A 24,840-nucleotide genomic window follows, 5' to 3' on the forward strand; every position below is an offset into this window, starting at 1 on the left:
ATTTTCAAAAATACTATTTTTATATTTTATTTATAATTTTACAACTTAAAATTTTTTATTATAAAAATACGTTTACAAAATTTTAAATTACAAAAATACATTTTGCTCAAAAAGTATAAAAAAAAAAACAACTTAAAATCAATAAAAAAAAATAACTTTATGACAACTACAATACAACTATAAATAAACTATAAAAATTTAACAAAGAAATATTTTTGTAAATAAAAAAATTTAAAGAGTAAAAATGAATTTTTTTTTTTTCGTATTAATGTATTTTTTTAAAAAAAATTAATTTATTATGTAAATTCTTCAAAATAAAACTCAACAATATAGCATCTTTATCTACATAAAACTTTAAAAATGAATACTACTCTACCACATCCTCTCACTGCTCGAGCTCCTCTATGTAGCCGAAGACTACAATGGAAGAATCGTCGGATACGGTCTCGCCAAGATGGAGGAAAAGAGCAGAGTGCAACAGCCACATAACCTCAATCGCCGTACTCCGATCCCATCGCAAATTAGGGCTCGCGACAAAGTCATAGCCATGGTCATAGTCATGGTGGTGGTGTTGTTCTGGTGGTGAACCCAAGAATGTGGAGGCTAAAGGGTTAGGGATAAGAAGAAGATGAAGAATAAAATAAAAAAAATTAAAAAAAAAATTATTTTTAAATAATTTATTTATTTATATTTTTAAAAACTAAAATAATAATTTAGACCAATAATATTTTAACACATGGTAATTTTAAAAAAGTAAACAACTCAGTTATACAAATAAAAAGCATGACCTTAAGAACTATTAAAGTCAAACTGAACTTTTTGAAACTTTTGCCTAAAATTTCCCAATTATTAAACAGCCTTTAAAATAATAAACATATATTTTAAGTGTAAATTTTAAATAATAACTTCAATGTTCAAATATAATTAAAATTATCAACTATAAAATCTAAATTTTTAGTTAAACACTATAAAATACAAATTATACATGTAAAATAATTTAGCTACTAACCGTAATTTATGTATTATATTATAGTTTTAGTAAAAGTACATAAATTAGTTTATTCAACCCACATCATTTATTTATTAAGCGTTTTAGATTTTTAGTTAGGTTATTCTTGTATTTTTTGCCAATTTATTCGATTTAATTTAGACATTTTATTTAAGTTGACAGTTTGTCAAATTTTTTGGACACCCCTACTTGGGCGTTTTGGATATTTGAATGAATTTTCATCTCTTTGCCAAACTTGGATGGATGTTGGCTTCGAGTCATGATGTTGTGGACCAGGATATTGTTGTCTAAATACTATAAAGGTGATGGGTCCACTCCTGGCCAAGCTCCTTACCTACCTCAGCGTACCCTGTGGCAAGAGGTATGGGATACTATGCAATTTGTGGGATAACTTGATGTGGCTCCCTAATCGCCAATCTAAGGCCCCGATTTGGGAGTCAAATTGGTTATGCATGGATAGTAACCCTGTGGAGAAGCTGTGAGATTCGATTTTACTAGGTAGGGGCTGCTCGAATCAAGAGTTGGTTCATATACTCTTTCCTAGAGTTGCGCGTTCTGATGTACCAAAGCAAAAGTTCAACTGCACACGACAAAAGTACAATTGACAAACTTGAAAAATGGAGATTGGTTTAGGAAACCAAGATGCCCTCAGATGCAAATTATACTAGCAAAAAAGGGTTCAACAATTTGTTTCCATGTGCAACTAACTACTAGCATTTGTGACATGAAATTGATAAGTATTTATAGAAAGGCATCAGAAAATAATGGGTAGTAGGAGACTCTCAGCACAAGATTAAATCAGAGTGGTGCATGACATTCTCAATCTCTCATCATTGCCAATCGAAACTAAAAAAAAAACAAATTTCACTTGCACAATAATGAAAAATAACAAATCGAGAAAATGAAAATCACCCAAACAGGAGAAAAAATAGATAACCATATAAAGATTAGGGGTTTGAAGAGAGGCATCAGAAAATAATGGGTAGTAGGAGAGTCTCAGCACAGAATTAAATCAGAGTGGTGCATGACATTCTCAATCTCTCATCATTGCCAATCCAAATTAAAAAAACAAATTTCACTTACACTAATGAAAAATAACAAACGAGAAAATTAAAATCAACAAAATATGAGAAATAACAAGAAAGATTAGTAAGGGTTGAAGAGATCCACGAGAATGTGATCCTAAGGGCCGTGCTTAACAAAAATTATTACTTTACAAAAAATGAATGAGAAGTTTACCTTAACACACCAAATTGTTTCTTCAATCTTCCTCACTAGAAACTATGATCAAACCATTCCAAGTCAAAAGAATCCTAGATATAGCCAACATGTGAAAACAAAGCAAAAAAACTACAAGCCAATGGAGTTGAACTTCTTCATTCATGAAAAGGGCTAACCCCACGAGAAATATGAAATAGATATAATGGTGATGGATGTGTATGATGTACCATTCATGAAAATCAACTGAAAAGAAGAAAAAAGCACAGCTGACAAAGTTAATAGAATGGAAAATTTAATGTTGGGAACAAGTATAACCTCATTTGCACAATGCAGCAAAAAAAGCTAAGATTGTCCCGTTGTATTAGGTTGATTCTGTGTTCAAAACCAGCAAGAAGAGAAGGCGGAAAAAACTCTTTAACAACTAAATTTTCTGAGTTTTCAAAGTTAAGATTGACCTTGATGAGCAGAAATACAGAATCAACAAAAGTACCTTCTTTGTCTTGGATCTTAGCCTTGACAATTGACATCGTCGATGGTATCTTAAACCAATGACTTATCACTTAGAAAGATAAGGGACAAGAATTAGTATTTTATTTCAGTCAAGCTATGTTTTTAATGTACAATAAACAACACTATATAGTAACCAAAACAAAGCGGGTGTTGCTGCAAGTCGTCGATGGTATCTTAAACCAATGACTTATCACTTAGAAAGATAAGGGACAAGAATTAGTATTTTATTTCAGTCAAGCTATGTTTTTAATGTACAATAAACACACTATATAGTAACCAAAACAAAGCGGGTGTTGCTGCAAGTCAGACAGTTCCAAATGCCTCAAATATTTGAGTTCATAAAAGGAGTTTTTATGCTCCTTTTCACCCATCTAATTGAATCATCATTCTTGCAAAAGCCAAACACAACAAAACCAAATCAATAATAATAAATCCCAATCCCAATAGCCAAAAACACCTATATAAGAAACTAGAAAATAAACTGTGGCAAATATGGTTTTGGAAATGGAAAATTTTCACATCTCAAATTACAAAAAAATGCCCAAAGAATGATATATTTAAGGTGTGAAAAATTGGAAGGTTTCACAAGGAAAACCAATAAAACTTCACCAAATTAACATAGTGCTATAACGCAGCTATGACTCGACACGCTTCCATGCTTATTGAGGAAGGCAATCTTAAGGGCCACACTTAACAAAGACCAAAAACAAAAACACCATCCCAAATAATTAAATGATGTACCAACACAAAAGTTCAACTGCACACAAGTACAATTGACAAACTTGGAAAAATGGAAATTGATTTAGGAAACCAAGATGCCCTCTGATGAAATTTACTAGCAAAAAAGGGTTCAACGTTTTGTTTCCATTTGCAATGAGCAATTATGCTAATATATGATGAGCAACTAGGACTTAATCTAAAAAAAATAAAACATAAAAACTACAGGCCAAAATGGTTCACACAATGGAAAAATTCAGAACTAGTACACAGTATGGTGCAAAGAGACATCTCTAGGAGACATATAGATATAATGGAAAGAATTGAAAAGAAAATAGAAGCAAACATGTACAAGGTGTGCCATGCCATTCAAGAAATGATAACAAGCACTAGAAAGTTCAAAGTTGAATAGGGAACAAGTACAATCTCTTCAGAGGAAAATTAGACATGCATTTCAGAGTAAAGGTTTGTGACCAATAAAAAGACTAGATCCATAACATGTGGTGCAGCTGCAAGCAAGTCAGACAGTTCCAAATGCCTCAAATGTTTGAGTTCATAAAAGGAGTTTTTATTCTCCTTTTCACACATCTAATTGAATCATCATTCTTGCCAATTCCAAACAAAACAAATCAAAATTACAAATCATTTGAAAAAATCTAAAATATTGGTAGGAAAATGTAACCAGAGAGTAATATATGTGATGCAGCACCAGCAAGTCAGACAGTTCCAAATGCCTCAAATGTTTTGAGTTCATAAAAGGAGTTGTTATCCTCCTTTTCACACATCTAATTGAATCATCATTCTTGCCAAATCCAAGCCCAACAAATCAAATTTGACAAATCATTTGAAAAACAATCTAAAATATCGGTACAAATGTTACCATTTCAAAATAAAAGGCATTCCATGAAACTAAAGTGACCTAAAATCCCATTAGCCAAACCAAGGACACAATAGAAAATAAACTAGTGGCCAGTAAAGTTAGACAAATGGTAACAAATCAGATCAAAGTAGAAGGATATATGCCTGATGAAGAAATTTAAAGTGGGAAAACTGGGAAGGCCTCAAAAGGAGAACCCTTAAAAGACACTCCCAAATTAGAATATTACTCTTGCACAGCTATGACTCAACACGCTTCCATGGATGAGGAAGGGGATCCTAAGGGCCGTGCTTAACAAATTTATTACTTAAGAAAAAACAATGAACAAAAATGAATCAGAACTTCACCTTCACAAATTAGATTGTTTCGTCAATCTTGTCCAATCACAACAATACCCACTTACCAGACACAGGATGATTAAACCATTATGAGTTAAAAACTCCTAGAGATATAGCCAACGTATGAATACAAAGAAAAGAAGGCTATCAAACAATGGAATTCATATAATAGTGAATTCACATCCAGATTCAATACACAAACAGAATTAAACTAGTATATAATGTACCATCCATGAAAATCAACTGCAAAGAAAAAAAAAACACAGCTGACAAAGTTAATAGAATGGAAAGTTCAATGTTGGGAACAAGTATAACCTCATTTGCACAATGCAGCAAAAAAAGCTAAGATTGTCCCGTTATACAAGAAGTGAAAAAACACTACAAACAGGTTAAAAGGCAATCAAACAGCTAAAGAACATACTTCCTGCTTATCATTTTCTCCTGATTGTACTTTCGAGCCAATAATCAATTAAAAATTAACTTACTGGTTGGTATTTCTAAGAGAAATAGCTGAACATTTTAGATGTTGTAATCGGCCAATGTACGTATATCCTGAAACTACTTTTAACAAAAAACCAAACGTTGCTAGTCAGGAGGAATACTAGTTCAAAGTTTCAACTCAACGTGTTAAGCTTGATTTCAGCAAAAGAAACATAAAATATAGGCATTGAGCAGAAATATAGAATCGACACAAGTACCCTCTTTGTCTTGAATCTTAGCCTTATTGTTGATGGTATCTTACGCCAACACCTAAGACTAATATTCCATTTCAGTAAAGCTGTGTTTTTTAATGTTTCAAAAAACAACAGAGATTTTAGGTACAAAATGTCAATTTCATTCTTAAGATTTTGCTTATCATAAGCCATTGAGTTTGGATTAATGAAATTAAAATTAACACAGCAACCAAAACAAACAGGGTTCAAAGTGAGTTTTGTGGCAAGCAAGTCAGACAGTTCCAAATGCCTCAAATGTTTTGAGTTCAAAAAAGGAGTTTTTAAGCTCATTTTCACACATCTAATTGAATCATCATTCTTGCAAAAGCCAAACCCAAAGAAACAAAATTAACAGACCACTAGAAATGTATATTTAAATTGGTGTTAGAAACAAAATGTTACCACTTTAAAATAAGAGGCATTAACTTTAAAGACCTGAAATTCCCATTAGCCAAAAACACATATAAGACACTGGAAAATACACCAGTGGCAAATAGGGTTTGGAAAATGGAAAATTTTCAGATCCAAAAGTACAAGGAAAATGCCCAAAGAAAATATTTAAGGTGGGAAAATTGGGAAGGTTTCTCGAGGAAAACCCTTGAGAGACTTGCCCAAATAAACATATTGCTATTGCGCAGCTATGACTCGACACGCTTCCATGGTTATTGAGGAAGGCGATCTTAAGGGCCGCGCTTAACAAAGAGCATTATTAACTCAAAATAAATGAAGAAGAAGGAATAAGAAGACGTAGGATGAGAATCCATTTCTGGGTAAATGAAAATAGATTTCAACAACACCAAAGGAGTGTTGGGTGAGGAAGAAAGAGAAAGAGCCTCACTGGTCTGGTCTGAGACAAAGGCGGCTGAGAGACCTAAGAGTTAGGGTTTCATATAGCAGCTCCCACGTTTCTATATATATAATGCCCCATGAAAAAAAAAAAAAAAAAAAAAAAAAAAAAAAAAAACAATGTTTTCAACGGTAACAAACAAATGCCATAATGCACAGTATGGTCTAGCTAAAAGCCTTTCCGTGAGGAGAGGTCCGACCCACACACCCATCCAAAGCCCAGAGGACTCGACTCCAAGACGAGACTTATCTGGGTCCAAGAACTGGTTGGACCAGTCGAAGCTTTCTGGACAAGCGTTGGCATGCGTCCAAAAAGGGTACCCCAAAAGGCACCTCAGAAGCCTAGTATAGGATGATGTGGCTGCCCTCTCACACCCTGTCCCACCGAACCAGGGTTTTCCCTGTGCCAAAGCATAAGAGTGCACGCACCACCAATAGGAAACCTCCCTTTTGTCAAATGACACAAACTTGACACTACAATACATATATGCGGTGTGCATTTAACATCTATTAAGGATTGCATGGTCCCGAAGCTTATGGAACGCCTTTGCCCCATGAGATGGACTTCTGCTAGTAGGTCTATAGTCATGTATTTTATGTATTTACCTAATTAGTGGGCCTATTTACATAGAAACCCTAGCGGTTCACGAGTATACCCGAACCCAATTCCTAGCCTATAAATACCATTTTATACCTTCATGCAAGGGATTAGAATCTGAGGGTTAGAAAACTAGAAAGTGATAAAACACTATAGCAAGAAGCTAAAGTTCTTGAGCTTGTAAAATCACATTGTAATACATCAAGGGTCGTCAGCTAAATACAAGGGACTCGTAGACTAGGGTTAATTAACACATGAACCACGTAAAATATTCCATCTCCATTCTATATTAGTTACTTTATTTTCTTAACTATCATTTCAATTGATTTTTAAAAATCTCGGTATATATTTTGGTGCTTTCATTGAGAGCTGAAGGAAGATCTGAAGCTACCTTGTAATCCCAACAATGGTGGCTACCAGGAAGACCATTGTCGCACAACCCACTCATCTGAGCCAAGATGTCTTCATGGATGACGTCAACCCGCTTCCTCCATAGCACGTTCAACCAAGCACTGTAGGGGATGAGGAAGCGTTTAAAGTTGGTAGTCGATCGGCTGATAAAACCCAACATCGGGAATAATATGTGGAGAAGAACCATATCAATGATGGAGATATAGAAGAAGATGATGGCGAGATCAAAGATGGATATTATAAAGACGAATACTATTATGAGCAAGACCCTAAAGTGCTCTAAATGCTCGTTGAGCTTGCTAAAACGCAACAAAAGTTAGCGGTGTAATAAGCATTCTCTCTCCAGATGCAAAAAAATATTAGAATGGCTGCAAACAAGGCTCGATAATGTTGAGGAAGACTCCGAAGAGAATGTTCCAAAATAGCACATCAGTATAGAGAAAAGGGCAAACTCTTTTGACGTAGGACCCTTTGCTCTTGAAAAGGACAAGGGGAAAGGTAAAGTAGGTGAACCCTAACAAAAAACTTCTCGAGTTCCTCCTAGAACCAACATGAACACTACCAACCCACCTCAACAGAGAAAGAAGGCCACCGATGCCTCCAACCTTGGACGCACTTCTACTCTGTGAGGCAGAGTTGTGCAAAATAATATGCCTGACACTCAGGTGCAAAGGCCTACCGTTATAGGATAGAAAATGACCCTAGTGACTCAATTAATCAGGACGACGACGTAGAAGAAATTGTTGGAAATATTTTACCAGGATCTAGATTTACTACCATGTATGTTTCATTAACATCCTAATATAAATTCTAAAATAAAGAAATAAACACATATAAAGTTTAGGAAACCTTACATTGGGTGCAGCGGAATATAATAACTCCTTCCGTTCAGATCTTAAACCCTTGATTCCTTTTTGTAGCAGAGGATTATCAAGATTTGAACCTGGATCTCTTTCTCTCCTTCCTTGATGTTGATTCTCCTTCTTGTTGATTGGATTCTACACAATCTTCCACACTATGATTGAGATACCACTTGATGTGTGTGGGCACTCACTCATTCACTCAAGGTTTGAAATTGAAGAGAAGAAAAGAGAAGAAGAGGGTGGCGGCTATGGTATAGAAAAATGGCTCAGGTTTTTCTCTGAAAGGAATAAGATGCTTGTCTTTATTTCCTAAGCCATCACTATCTATTTATAGTAAGCCACATAGGGTTAGGTATGAATTATATGGCATTAAAATAATGAAAATATTAAATGATAAACCCTATACAAGTGGCCGGCCATATTAGTGGATAATGGGCCTCACTTTTGCAATTTGCTGTTTTATCATTTCTGCATCTCATTTTCTCAAAAACGTCAATTTTCAAATTCAACCATTTAAATGCAAATTCTAATTATTTAATAACTAAAAATTAATTATTAAATAATATTATCATTTAATATATTTATTAATTAGACATATAAAGTCTCTTAATTAATAAATAAAACCTAGAATCTCTTTTCTTCACAATTTTGCCCTTGCTTAGTGAAAATTCATAAACTAGACATAGTCTAACTTTAGAATTATAATTGATTAATCAAAATCAATTCATTGAGTCTTACAAGCATTATGGTCTCAACTAGTATGGGGACCATGGGCCTATATAACCGAGCTTCCAATAAGTCGAACCGAATTTACTAAGTAAATTCCCTAACTTATTAATTCCTTATTGAATCCACACTTAGAACTTGGAATTGCACTATCAGTCATATAGAACGCTCTATATGTTCCACGATATAGATACGCTATTAATTATCCATTGTTATAATCCTAATTTGATCAATGACCCTCTAATAGATGATCTACATTGAATAGGGACTAAATTACCGTTACACCTTCAATGTATTTTAACCTTAAAACACTTAGCTCCGTATAAATGATATTTCAGCAAAGTGAAATGAGATCTCAACCATTTATCTCTGTTTAGCCAAGCTCGAAGGATATCATCGTTTCACTTCTAAATTCCTATAGAAGTTATAGACTCCATATTTATGTTAGCGCTCCCACTCAATTATACTATCATGTTCCCAAAATGTACATATCACCCTGACTGTCAAAAGTAGGCTTAACTAACAAATCAAAGAACATGTATACTACTCTTGAGATCGAACATAACCATATCAAGATTAAGATCATTTGATTTAGGATCAACAGGTTGTTCGAAAATATTTTACCAGGATCTTAGATCTACTCACAAGTATGTTGATTAACACCCTAAATATGAACTTTCTAAAACGATGAAATAAACAAATATAAAGTTTAGTAAACCTTACATTGGGTGCAGCGGAATAATATGACTCCTTCCGTTCAGATATCTAGCCCTTGAATCCTTTCTGTAGCAGAGCATTATCAATATCTGAACCTGGATCTCTTTCTCTGATTCTTTAGTGCTGAAACTCCTTCTTGTTGAAAGTCTTTCTTCACGATCTTCCTCACTATGATTGAGGTATCACTTGCTGTGTGTGGGCACTACTCTAACACTAAGAATTTCGAAATTGAAGAGGGAAGAGAGAGAAGAAGTGGCAGCAAAAGATAGGGAGAGAGAAAGGCTCAGGTTTTTTTCTGAAGGAAAAAGTAGAAAATTTAAGTGTAAATTTCCTGAAGCCTTCACTATCTATTTATAGCATTCCACTAGGGTTAGGTTTGAATTATTTGTCATTAAAATAATGAAAATATCAGTTTAAATTCCCTACAAAAGTGGCCGGCCATACAAAGTGGAATTGGGCCTCACTTTTTGTAATTTTGCAGTTTTATCTTTTCTACATCTAGTTTTTTCAAAAACGCCAATTTTCTAATTCAACCAATTAAATGCCAATTCTAACTATTTAATAACTATAAATAATTATTAAATAATATTGTCATTTATCATATTTATTAATTGAACCATACATAGTATCATAATTAACAAATATGCCCCTAAAACTCTTTCTTTACAATTTCGCCCTTACTTAGTGAAAAATTTACAAATAGACATAGTCTAATTTGAGAATTATAATTGATTAATCAAAACCAATTATATGAGTCTTACAAGCAATATTATCTCAACTAGTGCGGGGACCATGGGTCTATATAACCGAGCTTCTAATAAGTAGATCAAGAATTTATTACTTAAATTCACTGACTTATTAATTCTTCGTTGAATCAAGGCATAGAACTTAGAATTGCACTCTCACTATATAGAATGCTCTATATGTTCCACCATATAGACACATCATTAGTTATCCATTGTTATAATCCTAGTTTGATCAATGATCCTCTATATGAATGATCTACACTGTAAAGGGATTAGATTACCGTTACACCCTACAATGTATTTTATCCTTAAAACACTTAACCCTGTATAAATGATATTTCAGCTTATGTGAAATGAGATCTCCACCATTTATTTTCGTTTGGTCAAGCTCGAAGGAGATCATCCTTTACTTACTATTCGCCAGATAGAAGCTATAGATTCCATGTTTATGTTAGCGGTCCCACTCAATTGCACTACCGTGTTCCTAAAATGTACGTATCACCCTGACCTAAAAGTAGGCTTAACTAACAAATCAAAGAGCACGAATAGCCTCTCGAGATTGAGCCTAATCATAACAGGATTAAGATCATTTGATCTAGGATCAACTAGGCGATATTGACTTGAATAGATATTACAGTAAGTTTAATAAATCTAAGTCAAAGTTCAATATCGGTCCCTTCCGATGCATACTCCATGCATCCAACTTGAGCTTTACTTTAACCAATGCTCTGGAAAGAACATAGCATTTCTCCAAATGCAAGTAAACTCTCTTCTAGATTATCATATCAGTAAAACCCTGTGTCTGATAAATCTAGGAAACTTTATTCACATAGTCATGTTTACTTTCCAATGTGTTTACAGCACAATAAACAGGATCAAGTATGTGAAAAGGATTTCAGATGAATTCATACATTATGTACATATAATCATGAAATAAATCATGTGAACCATGCAACATTAAATGTTATTTCTGATCTATATTAATAAGTAAATCTGATTATATTGAAATGAGTTTTATTTAGGGCATAAAACCCAACAAACTCCCACTTGCACTAATATAAAACAAAATGTGCATTTCAAATAATCTCAACACCTTGATATACAAATCAAGTGTAGTAGTAGTAGTAAACTCCCCGTAATAGGATCTGAAAGGTTTAATTAAACACAACCTTTTCTCCACCATTACTCTTCCTTAATCACAAAATCATTGATAATGTGAAATTCCTCTCTATATGTCTACTCTCTTGGGATACTGGATTCTATACCTTTGGCAACTACTTCTCGGTTATTCAGGAAGTAACACTAGTAGTTAAGGTAATTTGGAATGTTGCCATAGTTGTATAGAACTTTCCTTAGACTGACTAAGTACCTTTCCTGCAACTTTAACATTCAGTCCCTTGCTGGTAGACTTAGAGACTTCAGATAGGTTTTTACACTTCTCCAAAATCACTATTCCACCCCCAGAGTAATCACCATCTTATCAGAAAGATTTTCTAGCACAAAGGCAAATTTTGAAATCTGATGTGGTGTAGTCTAAGTGTTTTAAACACACCCTTATAGACTAACATATAGTTCATCTTCTTAATCTTAAGATTTACTTGATTGTCTTCCAATGTTCTTCTCCTGGATTAATCTGATACCTACTCATTACTCCCACTCAACAGCAGGTGTCTGGTCTAAGGCATACAAAAGCATATCTAAGACCTCTCACTGTTGATTTAAGAAATTCTTTCATGACTTTATCTTTTCTCGAATAGTTGAGACTTTTCCTTAGATAAATAAAATCTATGCCTAAGAAGTTGTGAAGCTTCTATATATTGCCATTATAAAGAAAATGCTTCAGCATCTTACTAAAGTAAGTTGCTTGCATTAGAGTAAGTAATTACCAGGTATACCACAAGCCATACGTTTAGATAAACTCAAACCTATAATACTAGGAACAGGAAGTTTTGTTAAGTCCATTGAATAGACTTATAAACGAAAATTTCCTGTTAAGTCCTTGTAATAGAAAAATTTAGGTTACTCCATATGAATGGATTAAACCATAGTTCTATTGGCTTTTCTTCTTAGTTTCTTATCATGACAATCCATTACTTATTTAAACTCACAATGGATTTTAATCACTAGTGTCTTCCAAGTCATAAGAAGGTGAGTTCCTAGAAACTCTCCCACTACGACAAGGTACCGTTAATTATGTCTAAGAAAACTAAATGGTATTGACCTCTTTAGTTGTGACAAGACAATAGAGGCAGTGGGATCATCATATGTCATATAAGATGATAGAACACTTTTGGAATCAAGAAAAAATATCTCCTTTATTTGCTACTTTATTTTCAGATTTAGTCATTATCTTAGAAAAGTAGTATTTGTTTGAACAAACACTTTCTTATCTATTGACTATGGGATGGTCCATCCCTAATCACTTAGAATAGCTAACAAACCATGGTTAACAGTTCTAGCTTTTCTTAAGATTTTGATTAGGTCATCCATGAATCTAGTAATGATTTACATTAAGTATACAACCATTACATCATTCTGAAATTGTATTACCAACTTTCTTATCTATTGACTATGGGATGGTCCACCCCTAATCACTTAGAATAGCTAACAAACCATGGTTAAACGTTCTAGCTTTTCTTAAAATTTTAATTAGGTCATCCATGAATCTAGTAATGATTTACATTAAGTATACAACCATTACATCATTCTGAAATTGTATTACCATAGAAGAATTTAGGCAACGACTAGTAACTAATCATCAATATGCAAATCGAAATTTCTGGGGAGGTAAGTTTGGATATAATTCAAAAATCAATTTAATGATCTTTGAACTGCATATCTACTAACTATTTCTCCACCCCTATCAGTTCGCAAGATCTTTAACTACTTACCTTAATGGTTTTAACCATTGATAGAAATTCATGAAACTTTAAACATTTCAAATTTCTTTGCATAAGGTATAATTGTTGGATATTATTTTACCAGGATCTTAGATCTACTCACAAGTATGTTGATTAACACCCTAAATATGAACTTTCTAAAACGATGAAATAAACACATATAAAGATTAGGAAACCTTACATTGGGTGCAGCGGAATATAATGACTCCTTCCGTTCAGATATCTAGCCCTTGATTCCTTTCTGTAGCAGAGCATTATCAATATCTGAACCTAGATCTCTTTCTTTGATTCTTTAGTGCTGAAACTCCTTCTTGCTGAAAGTCTTTCTTCACGATCTTCCTCACTATGATTGTGGTATCACTTGCTGTGTGTGGGCCAAAGATAGGGAGAGAGAGAGAGGCTCAGTTTTTATGAATCAGAAGTGTAATTTTCCTGAAGCCTTCACTATCTATTTATAGCATTCCACTAGCGTTAGGTTTGAATTATTTGGCATTAAAATAATGAAAATATCAGTTTAAATTACCTACAAAAGTGGCCGGCCATACAAAGTGGATTTGGGCCTCACTTTTTGCAATTTTGAAGTTTTATCTTCTCTACATCTGATTTTCTCAAAAACGCCAATTTTTTAATTCAACCATTTAAATGCCAATTCTAACTATTTAATAACTATAAATAATTATTAAATAATATTGTCATTTATCATATTTATTAATTGAACCATACATAGTATCATAATTAATAAATATGCCCCTAAAACTCTTTCTTTACAATTTCGCCCTTACTTAGTGAAAAATTCACAAATAGACATAGTCTAATTTGAGAATTCTAATTGATTAATCAAAACCAATTATATGAGTCTTACAAGCAATATTATCTGAACTAGTGCGGGGACCATGGGTCTATATAACCGAGCTTCCAATAAGTAGATCAAGAATTTATTACTTAAATTCACTGACTTATTATTCTTCGTTGAATCCACGCATAGAACTTATAATTGCACTCTCAGTATATAGAATGCTCTATATGTTCCACCATATAGACACATCATTAGTTATCCATTGTTATAATCCTAATTTAATCAATGATCCTTTATATGAATGATCTACACTGTAAAGGGATTAGATTACCGTTACACCCTACAATGTATTTTATCCTTAAAACACTTAACCCCGTATAAATGATATTTCAGCTTATGTGAAATGAGATCTCCACCATTTATTTTCGTTTGGTCAAGCTCGAAAGAGATCATCCTTTACTTACTATTCGCCAGATAGAAGTTATAGATTCCATGTTTATGTTAGCGCTCCCACTCAATTGCACTACCGTGTTCCCAAAATGTACGTATCACCCTGACCTAAAAGTAGGCTTAACTAACAAATCAAAGAACACGAATAGCCTCTCGAGATTGAGCCTAATCATAACAGGATTAAGATCATTTGATCTACGATCAACTAGGCGATATTGACTTGAATAGATATTACGGTAAGTTTAATAAATCTAAGTCAAAGTTCAATATCGGTCCCTTCTGATGCATACTCCATGCATCCAACCTGAGCTTTACTTTAACCAATGCTCTGGAAAGAACATAGCGTTTCTCCAAATGCAAGTAAACTCTGTTGTAGATTATCATATCAGTAAAACCCCGTGTCTGATAAATCTAGGAAACTTTATTCACATAGTCATGTTTACTTTCCAATGTGTTGACAGCACAATAAACAGGATCAAGTATGTGAAAATGGTTTTAGATGAATTCATACATTATGTACATATAATCATGAAATAAATCATGTGAACCATGCAACATTAAATGTTATTTCTGATCTATATTAATAAGTAAATCTGATTATATTGAAATGAGTTTTATTTAGGGCAAAAAACCCAAGACAGGTGATATTGAATTGAATAGATATTACAGTAAATTTTAATATATCTAATCAAAGTTCAATATTGGTCCCTTCCGATGTATACTCCATACATCCGATATTGGTAAACTTTGCCAATGCCCTGGAAAAGACATACCACTTATCCAAGGTGTAAGAATACCTATCGCTGATTATCATGTTAGTATAAATCCAGTGAACTGAAAAATCAAGGAATAAACTTTCGAACATATAATTAAGATTATATTCCACTGTGCTGACAACACTATAATCATTAACAAATTCATATGTTCTGGACTTAAATAGAATTCATACATTATATGTATATATAATCATGAAATAAATCATGTGAACCATGCAACATAAAATGTTATTTCTGATCTTTATTAGTAAGTAAATTTGATTATATTGAAATGATTTTTATTTAGGGCACAAAACCGAACAAACTCCCACTTGCACTAATATAAAATAAAATGTGCATTTCAGATAATCTCAACACCTTGATATACAAATCAAGTGTAGTAGTAGTATACTCCTCGTAATAGGATCTGACAGGTTGAATTCAACACAACCTTTTCTACACCATTACTCTTCCTTAATCACAAAGTCCTTGACATTGTGAAATTCCTCTCTTTATGTCTACTCTCTTGGGATACTGGATTCTATACTTTTGGCAACTACTTTTTTGGTTAATCAGGAAGTAACACTAGTAGTTAAGGAATGTTGGAACAGTGCCACAAATGTATAGAACTTTCCTTAGACTGAATAAGTACCTTTCCTGCATCTTTAACATTCAGTCTCTCTCTGGTAGACCTAGAGACTTCAGCTAGGTTTTTACACTTCTCCAAAATGACTACTCCACCCCCAGAGTAATCACCATCTTATCAGTAGACTTTCTACCACAAAGGCAAGTCTCGAAATTTGATGTGGTGTAGTCTAATAGTTTTAAACACACCCTTAACGACTAACATATAGTTCCTCTTCTTAATCTTAACTTGATTGTCTTCCAATGTTCCTCTCCTGGATTAATCTGATACCTACTCATTACTCCCACTCAACAGCAGGTGTCTGGTCTAAGGCATACTAAAGCATATCTGAGACCTCTCACTGTTGATTTAAGATATTCTTTCATGGTTTTATCTTTTCTGGAATAGTTGAGACTTTTCCTTAGATAAATAAAATCTATGTCTAGAAGTTGTGAAGCTTCTATAGATTGCCATTAAAAAAGAAAATGCTTCATCATCTTACCGAAGTAAGCTGCTTGCACTAGAGTAAGTAATTAACCAGGTATACCATGAGCCATAGGTTTAGATAAACTCAAACCTATAATACTAGGAACAGGAAGTTTTGTTAAGTCCATTGAATGGACTTATGAACGAAAATTTCCTTTCATGTCCTTGTAATAGAAAACTTTAGGTTACTCCATGTGAATGGATCAAATCATAGTTCTCTTGGTTTTTCTTCTTAGTTTCTTATTATGACAATCCATTACTTGTTTAAACTCACAATGGATTTTAATCACTAGTGTCTTCCAAGTCATAAGAAGGTGAGTTTCTAGAAACCCTCCCACTACAACAAGGTACCGTGAATTATGTCTAAGAAAACTAAATGGTATTGACCTCTTCGGTTGTGTCAAGACAACAGAGGCAGTGGGATCATCAAATGTAGAATAAGATGATAGAACACTTTTGGAATCAAGAAAAAAAATATCTCCTTTATTTGCTACTTTATTTTCAGACTTAGTCATTTTTTTAGAAAAGTAGTATTTGTTTAAACAGACACTTTCTTATCTAATGACTATGGCATGGTCCACCCCTAATCACTTAGAATAGCTAACAAGCATGCAAACCATGGTTAACAATTCTAGCTTTTCGATTAGGTCATCCATGAATTTAGTAATAATTTACACTAATTATCCAACCATTCCATCATTCTGAAATTTCCTTTCACTAGTAACTAATCATCAATATGCAAATTGAATTTCTGGGAAGGTAAGTTTGAATATAATTCAAAATCAACTTAATGATCTTTGAACTGCATATCTACTAACTATTTCTCCACCCTTATCAGTTTGCAAGATCTTTAACCACTTACCTTAATGGTTTATCACCATTGCTAGAAATTCGTGAAATTTTTCAAACATTTCAAATTTCTTTGAATAAGGTAAAATCTAGAGTGATCGTTTTAAGAATACAACGAAAACTCATATCCACCCCTGAATGTACATCCATCTACGAATGAGATAAACTTACTTTCAGTGGATATAGGCATATTAACTCTTTGTAGAGAATGATCTTGTCAAAACCACTATGAACAAGATACAAATGCCATAAATTTAAAAAAAAAATGTGGTTGTAGTCTTTTGATGACTTAGGTTAAGTTACATTAAAGAGTTCTTATAATAGTGCAAGTGCATCCTGGTCACAGAATACTAAACTCATATTCCATACAGTTTGAATCCATTGATAGAAAATGGTTATTAAACACTTGTGAAAGTGAAACTGTATTGTATTAAAATTATTTATTTGGAATCTAAAATTTAAAGTCAAAGACTTAAATTTATACCAAATATAATGAGTAATTCTTTCTTGGACCACCACTGCTAATTTAAGTCTAAGTCTGATTTGCCCATACAAGTAGGAGATTTTTAAGATTGAGGATTTATATCATTTTGGGATAGAATTTCGGGAATATAATCATATGCGTCATTTGATTTCTTAATAGAAAATATAGAATGACATGAAATGATTTATAGACCTGTAATACCCTAGAATTAGGAAATGGATTAGCAAAACCCTAATTAGATAATTATGAATGATTGAGGAATTATATTATTATATAGTTCAATATATGAGAATTTATTTGATTAATTATATGTTAAGACCCCGTTGGTGAGCCAGGGGCATTTTAGTAATTATGACACAAGTAGGGTAAAATGATGAAATTAATTTAATTACGTGCTTAATAGAACTATATTATTATATAGTATGCATGTGTTATCTTTTCAGGTGTGTTCTGACAGGTTGGCGCGGTATAGTCACAACCTGGTATTTCGGGCCGAACTGGGTTCGAGCCCGAAATGTAAATTGGATTGAGATATTTGGCATTTTTATTTATTAGTGATAATCTAAAATTAATTGGAATTTATTTATGCATGAAATGACAATATTACCCTTGTGTCATGCTTATGTTATATTTAAGCCCTAGGGGCATTTTGGTCTTTTGACCATTTGATTAATTATCAACAAAAGGGAATTTTTACAAATGAGAAAACCAATTTTCTGGTTTTATAGCACACCACCGACCCCCCTCTCTCTCTCTAAACCCTCTTGATGTTTCAATTTTTGAATTGAAGAAAAGTGTTTGGCTTTGGCTTGGAATTTGCTTGTTTTGGAGCTTAAGACTTGGAGTTTGATTGTGCTTAGCCTTGCTAGTATTTGAGATAGTTTCTAAAGCTTTAATTCTTGTTATTGTTGCTAATTTTTGTTGTTGGATGAGAATGGAAAAAGGGTTGTGATGCTTTGATTGCATGTGTTTGAATTTTGAGTTGTTGTAAGTGAGTTTATGCATGATTTGGTTATGAGCTATGTTGTTGAGCTTTTGATGAAGTATTGAGAATGTTTTCTAGCTTTAGCCATGTGTTTTCTATGGTATTTGCTGCTGGAAATGGATTGAGTAAATTGGGTATAAAGCTCAAGTTTTTGAACTTGACATGTTGTGGGTTAAAGCATGATTTTGGGTTGAATTGTAGGTTTTGTTTTTGGTAAATTCAGAGGCGTTTTTAAGGTTTCATTGAGTTTAAATCAGATTGCAAGCTCTGATTTTGGTTGTGTAAAGCAAGCTTGAGTTATTGTGTTTGAGCTTGGAACTCAAGCTTGGAGCTTTAATAACACTTTTTGATTTTTAGTGAAATTATTGTGTTTGAGCTACGGAATATGTTTATTATGTCATATAATAATGATCTGGAAAGTTTGGTGGTGTTTGGGAAGGATTTGAGTAAGTTTTGGGGGCTTAAAGATTGAAAATTTTCGTGTTCTCTGCCCAGACAACCGGAATTCCGGTTGGTTTAGGGCTGCTTCAACTGGAATTCCGGTTGGAGTACATCGAGAAATGCTGAATTTTGTTTTGGCCATAACTTTTGACTCGGGACTCCGTTTTGGGAGTTCTTTATATCGTTGGAAAGCTCGTTTCGAGCTCTATGTGATTATCTGTATTTTAAATGCCATGAATATATTTTATGAATGTGAAATTAGGGGTTAACCCTATTTGTGAAAATCCCAGATTGTGTGACTAGGATTATCAGCACCTGGTCAGGAGCACCCGAGGATTTGGAATCTCTGCCTTTGCGGGACAACAGGTAAGATAGTAGTTAGCACGTAGAGTATGCGCGGTGGCGCTTATATTGAAATTGATATGTGTGAGTAATTGTAACCGGGATTAGGGTTATTACCCTAATATGAGCGGTCAATAGCCTAGGGTTATTACCCTAGTGATATAAGTTGAATAGATTCTATGCCATGCTAAGTGTATGATTATATTGAGATTTAAAGATTATGCGATCAAGGCATAATCAGGTTGGACTCGGTAATCAAAACCGAGAAGAACCATTCTAAGGCCTTATTATCAATAGACGTGTGAGAGAAACACGTAGGTTTACGCCACGTAAACATAAATAGGCATGTGAGCGCAACATGCATGTCTGTGTCACACATACAGATCTAAATGGCATTGTTGTTTGTATTTTATGATGAGCATATTGTTGATATGTTTTATATTGTCTTACTGGGCTTGGCTCACGGGTGCTCTACTGTGCAGGCAAGGGTAAGACTATTGCTGATCAGCCATGAGTGCAAGAGCTGGACGAAGAATGTACATGTCCGAGCCATATCAGACTAAGTGGGTTAGGGTCTACCAGTGTTGTATTTTTGGAGACTCTGTTTTGCCGCTTAGGTCGGTTAAAAGAAAAGGACTCGTAATAATATTTTGTAAATGTTTTTGGGATCCCAACTTCTGTAACTTTTAGATTGTAAAGTTTCAATTATTACAAGTTTTATTTTAATTCTGTTTATAATTAAAGTTTAATTTCAGCGCTAATCTTCTTAGTAATCCCAATTAGTGGATTTATATTTCGTCAGTATCTTGGGTAGCGTGCCTAATTATTTAGGGCGTTACAAGACCATTCATCCAATGATATGTTATTGAGCTAATTTGAAATGAATAAGCTAAGAGGAATTAGGATAATTTCGTTTTTAAATAAGAATCCAACGATGCTTCGATTAGCGAGAGTCAAAGTAATCTTATTTATACAATCTTCTTGTTTTATATTGTAAATACTAGTCTAAGGTGTCATCAATTGATGAACAGCTAGATGTTCCATTTACAATATTTATCTTTCGAGATCTAACACTATTATGTTTGTCTAATGTTGACAATCCATCAGGGATTTGTCCCATTAGAACAACAAACCAAGTTAGACCAACAATGAAGATTCGAAATTAAACTACAATTTAATAACAAAAAATAACATGATTCAATATAAATTCATACACAATTCAGAAATTATTAAACACATAGCAAGTAGGAATGACAAGTGAAAATACTAAAACATAGAATCCTAAATAATTTCCAAGGTCTTCAACAAACTGATATCAGTGTCCCGTTTAGGCGAGAGTCAGTGATACCATCCATTGAATAGAGTTGTCAGCTCATCTAATAAAATGATAAACATTCTAGCAACTTTTTATTCGATCAAGATTGGAATCCAGCGTTGTCCCATTTAGGCAAGAGTCAAGGCTATTCTTATTGGAATTTATTTTACCAGGATCTTAGATCTACTCACAAGTATGTTGATTAACACCCTAAATATGAACTTTCTAAAACGATGAAATAAACACATATGAAGTTTAGGAAACCTTACATTGGGTGCAGCGAAATATAATGACTCCTTCCGTTCAGATATCTAGCCCTTGATTCCTTTATGTAGCAGAGCATTATCAATATCTGAACCTGGATCTCTTTCTCTGAATCTTTGATGTTGAAACTCCTTCTTGCTGAAAGTCTTTCTTCACAATCTTCCTCACTATGATTGAGGTATCACTTGCTGTGTGTGGGCACTATTCTCACACTAAGAATTTCGAAATATTGAAGAAGAAAAGAAGAGGGAAGTGGCAGCTAAAGATAGGGAGAGAGAGAGGCCCAGTTTTTTCTGAATCAGAAGTGTGAAATTTTAGTGTAATTTTCCTGAAGCCTTCACTATCTATTTATAGCATTCCACTAGGGTTAGGTTTGAATTATTTGGCATTAAAATAATGAAAATATCTGTTTAAAAATTCAAACCAAGTGGCCGGCCATGTACAGTAATGGGCCTTACTTGGATTTTGCAGTTTTCTCAATTCTGCATCTGATTTTCTCAAAAATGCCAATTTTCATATTCAACCATTTAAATGCCAATTCTAACTATTTAATAACTATAAATAATTATTAAATAATATTCTCATTTATCATATTTATTAATTGAACCATACAAAGTATCATAATCAACAAAAATGCCCCTAAAACTCTTTCTTTACAATTTCGCCCTTACTTAGTGAAAAATTCACAAATAGACAGTCTAATTTGAGAATTATAATTGATTAATCAAAACCAATTATATGAGTCTTACAAGCAATATTATCTCAACTAGTGCGGGGACCATGGGTCTATATAACCGAGCTTCCAATAAGTAGATCAAGAATTTATCACTAAAATTCACTAACTTATTAATTCTTCGTTGAATCCACGCATAGAACTTATAATTGCACTCTCAGTATATAGAATGCTCTATATGTTCCACCATATAGACATATCATTAGTTATCCATTGTTATAATCCTAATTTGATCAATGATCCTCTATATGAATGATCTACACTGTAAAGGGATTAGATTACCGTTACACCCTACAATGTATTTTATCCTTAAAACACTTAACCCCGTATAAATGATATTTCAGCTTATGTGAAATGAGATCTCCACCATTTATTTTCGTTTGGTCAAGCTCGAAAGAGATCATCCTTTACTTACTATTCGCCAGATAGAAGTTATAGATTCCATGTTTATGTTAGCGCTCCCACTCAATTGCACTACCGTGTTCCCAAAATGTACGTATCACCCTGACCTAAAAGTATGCTTAACTAAAAAATTAAAGAACACGAATAGCCTCCTGAGATTGAGCCTAATCATAACAGGATTAAGATCATTTGATCTACGATCAACTAGGTGATATTGACTTGAATAGATATTACGGTAAGTTTAATAAATCTAAGTCAAAGTTCAATATCGGTCCCTTCCGATGCATACTCCAAGCATCCAACCTGAGCTTTACTTTAACCAATCCTCTGGAAAGAACATAGCATTTCTCCAAATGCAAGTAAACTCTGTTGTAGATTATCATATCAGTAAAACCCTGTGTCTGATAAATCTAGGAAACTTTATTCACATAGTCATGTTTACTTTCCAATGTGTTGACAACACAATAAACAGGATCAAGTATGTGAAAAGGGTTTCAGATGAATTCATACATTATGTACATATAATCATGAAATAAATCATGTGAACCATGCAACATTAAATGTTATTTCTGATCTATATTAATAAGTAAATCTGATTATATTGAAATGAGTTTTATTTAGGGCATAAAACCCAACAAACTCCCACTTGCACTAATATAAAACAAAAAGTGCATTTCAGATAATCTCAACACCTTGATATACAAATCAAGTGTAGTAGTAGTAAACTCCTCGTAATAGGATCTGAAAGGTTGAATTAAGCACAACCTTTTCTCCACCATTACTCTTCCTTAATCACAAAATCATGGATAATGTCAAATTCCTCTCTATATGTCTACTCTCTTGGGATACTGGAATCTATATATACCTTTGGCAACTACTTTTGGTTAATCAGGAGATAACACTAGTAGTTTAAGGCAATTTGGAATGGTGCCAAAAAATGTATAGAACTTTCCTTAGACTGAATAAGTACCTTTCCTGCAACTTTAACATTCAGTCTCTCTCTGGTAGACCTAGAGACTTCAGATAGGTTTTTACACTTCTCCAAAATCACTATTCCACCCATAGAGTAATCACCATCTTATCAGAAAGATTTACTAGCACAAAGGCAAATTTCGAAATCTGATATGGTGTAGTCTAAGAGTTTTAAACACACCCTTATAGACTAACATATAGTTCCTCTTCTTAATCTTAAGATTTACTTGATTGTCTTCCAATGTTCTTCTCCTGAATTAATCTGATACCTACTCATTACTCCCACTCAACAGCAGGTCTCTGGTCTAAGACATACAAAAGCATATCTAAGACCTCTCACTGTTCATTTAAGGAATTCTTTCATGGCTTTATCTTTTCTGGAATAGTTGCGACTTTTCCTTAGATAAATAAAATCTATGCCTAAGAAGTTGTGAAGCTTCTATAGATTGCCATTAGAAAGAAAATGCTTCGGCATCTTACTAAAGTAAGTTGCTTGCATTAGAGTAAGTAATTACCAGGTATACCACAAGCCATAGGTTTAGATAAACTCAAACCTATAATACTAGGAATAGGAAGTTTGTTAAGTCCATAGAATAGACTTATTAACTAAAATTTCCTTTTATGTCCTTGTAATAGAAAACTTTAGGTTATTCCATGTGAATGGATTAAACCATAGTTCTATTGGCTTTTCTTCTTAGTTTCTTATCTTGACAATCCATTACTTGTTTAAACTCACAATGGATTTTATCACTAGTGTCTCCCAAGAAGGTGAGTTCCTTGAAACTCTCCCACTACGACAAGGTACCGTGAATTATGTCTAAGAAAACTAAATGGTATTGACCTCTTCAGTTGTGACAAGACAACAGAGGCAGTGGGATCATCATATGTCATATAAGATGATAGAACACTTTTGGAATCAAGAAAAATATCTCCTTTATTTGCTACTTTATTTTCAGACGTAGTCATTTTCTTAGAAAAGTAGTATTTGTTTGAACAAACACTTTCTTATCTATTGACAATGGGATGGTCCACCTCTAATCACTTAGAATAGCTAACAAACCATGGTTAACAGTTCTAGCTTTTCTTAAGAATTCGATTAGGTCATCCATGAATCTAGTAATGATTTACATTAAGTATACAACCATTACATCATTCTGAAATTGTATTACCATAGAAGGATTTAGGCAACGACTAGTAACTAATCATCAATATGCAACTTGAAATTTCTGGGGAGGTAAGTTTGGATATAATTCAAAAATCAATTTAATGATCTTGCATATCTACTAACTATTTCTCCACCCCTATCAGTTCGCAAGATCTTTAACCACTTACCTTAATGGTTTTAACCATTGCTAGAAATTTATGGAATTTTTCAAACATTTCAAATTTCTTTGCATAAGGTATAATCTAGAGTGATCGTTTTAAGAATACAACGAAAAACTCATATCCACCCCTGAATGTACATCCATCTGCGAATGAGATGAACTACTTTCAGTGGATATAGGCATATTAACTCTTTGCAGAGATTGATCTTGTCAAATCCACTATGAACAAGATACAAATGCCATAGATTAATAAAAATGTGGTTGTGTCGTTTTGATGACTTAGGTTTAGTTACATTAAAGAGTTCTTAGAATAGTGCAAGTGGATCCTGGTCACAGAATACTAAACTCATATTCCATACAGTTTGAATCCATTAATAGAAGATGGATATGGAACACTTCGAAAGTGTAACTGTATTGCATCCTG

General features: G+C 33.4%; 8 non-coding genes across 8 annotated transcripts; all 8 read right to left on the bottom strand.

Moving 5' to 3' along the window:
• Positions 1 to 1,758: 1,758 nt before the first annotated feature.
• On the bottom strand, positions 1,759 to 1,848 carry LOC115701702 (small nucleolar RNA Z221/R21b). The gene has a single exon (XR_004008690.1). It is a non-coding gene; the product is annotated as a small nucleolar RNA Z221/R21b (small nucleolar RNA).
• A 124-nt stretch (positions 1,849 to 1,972) lies between these two features.
• LOC115701701 (small nucleolar RNA Z221/R21b) lies at positions 1,973 to 2,062 on the bottom strand. Its single transcript, XR_004008689.1, has one exon. It is a non-coding gene; the product is annotated as a small nucleolar RNA Z221/R21b (small nucleolar RNA).
• A 387-nt stretch (positions 2,063 to 2,449) lies between these two features.
• LOC115701732 (small nucleolar RNA snoR99) lies at positions 2,450 to 2,556 on the bottom strand. The gene has a single exon (XR_004008719.1). It is a non-coding gene; the product is annotated as a small nucleolar RNA snoR99 (small nucleolar RNA).
• A 477-nt stretch (positions 2,557 to 3,033) lies between these two features.
• Positions 3,034 to 3,138, bottom strand: LOC115701705 (small nucleolar RNA Z266). Its single transcript, XR_004008693.1, has one exon. It is a non-coding gene; the product is annotated as a small nucleolar RNA Z266 (small nucleolar RNA).
• An 829-nt stretch (positions 3,139 to 3,967) lies between these two features.
• LOC115701704 (small nucleolar RNA Z266) lies at positions 3,968 to 4,072 on the bottom strand. The gene has a single exon (XR_004008692.1). It is a non-coding gene; the product is annotated as a small nucleolar RNA Z266 (small nucleolar RNA).
• A 91-nt stretch (positions 4,073 to 4,163) lies between these two features.
• LOC115701706 (small nucleolar RNA Z266) lies at positions 4,164 to 4,269 on the bottom strand. The gene has a single exon (XR_004008694.1). It is a non-coding gene; the product is annotated as a small nucleolar RNA Z266 (small nucleolar RNA).
• Positions 4,270 to 4,891: 622 nt separating this feature from the next.
• On the bottom strand, positions 4,892 to 4,998 carry LOC115701733 (small nucleolar RNA snoR99). Its single transcript, XR_004008720.2, has one exon. It is a non-coding gene; the product is annotated as a small nucleolar RNA snoR99 (small nucleolar RNA).
• A 609-nt stretch (positions 4,999 to 5,607) lies between these two features.
• LOC115701707 (small nucleolar RNA Z266) lies at positions 5,608 to 5,715 on the bottom strand. Its single transcript, XR_004008695.1, has one exon. It is a non-coding gene; the product is annotated as a small nucleolar RNA Z266 (small nucleolar RNA).
• Between the last annotated feature and the right edge of the window lie 19,125 nt (positions 5,716 to 24,840).

Source organism: Cannabis sativa, chromosome 8, assembly GCF_029168945.1.
Source record: "Cannabis sativa cultivar Pink pepper isolate KNU-18-1 chromosome 8, ASM2916894v1, whole genome shotgun sequence".
Lineage (NCBI taxonomy): Eukaryota > Viridiplantae > Streptophyta > Magnoliopsida > Rosales > Cannabaceae > Cannabis > Cannabis sativa.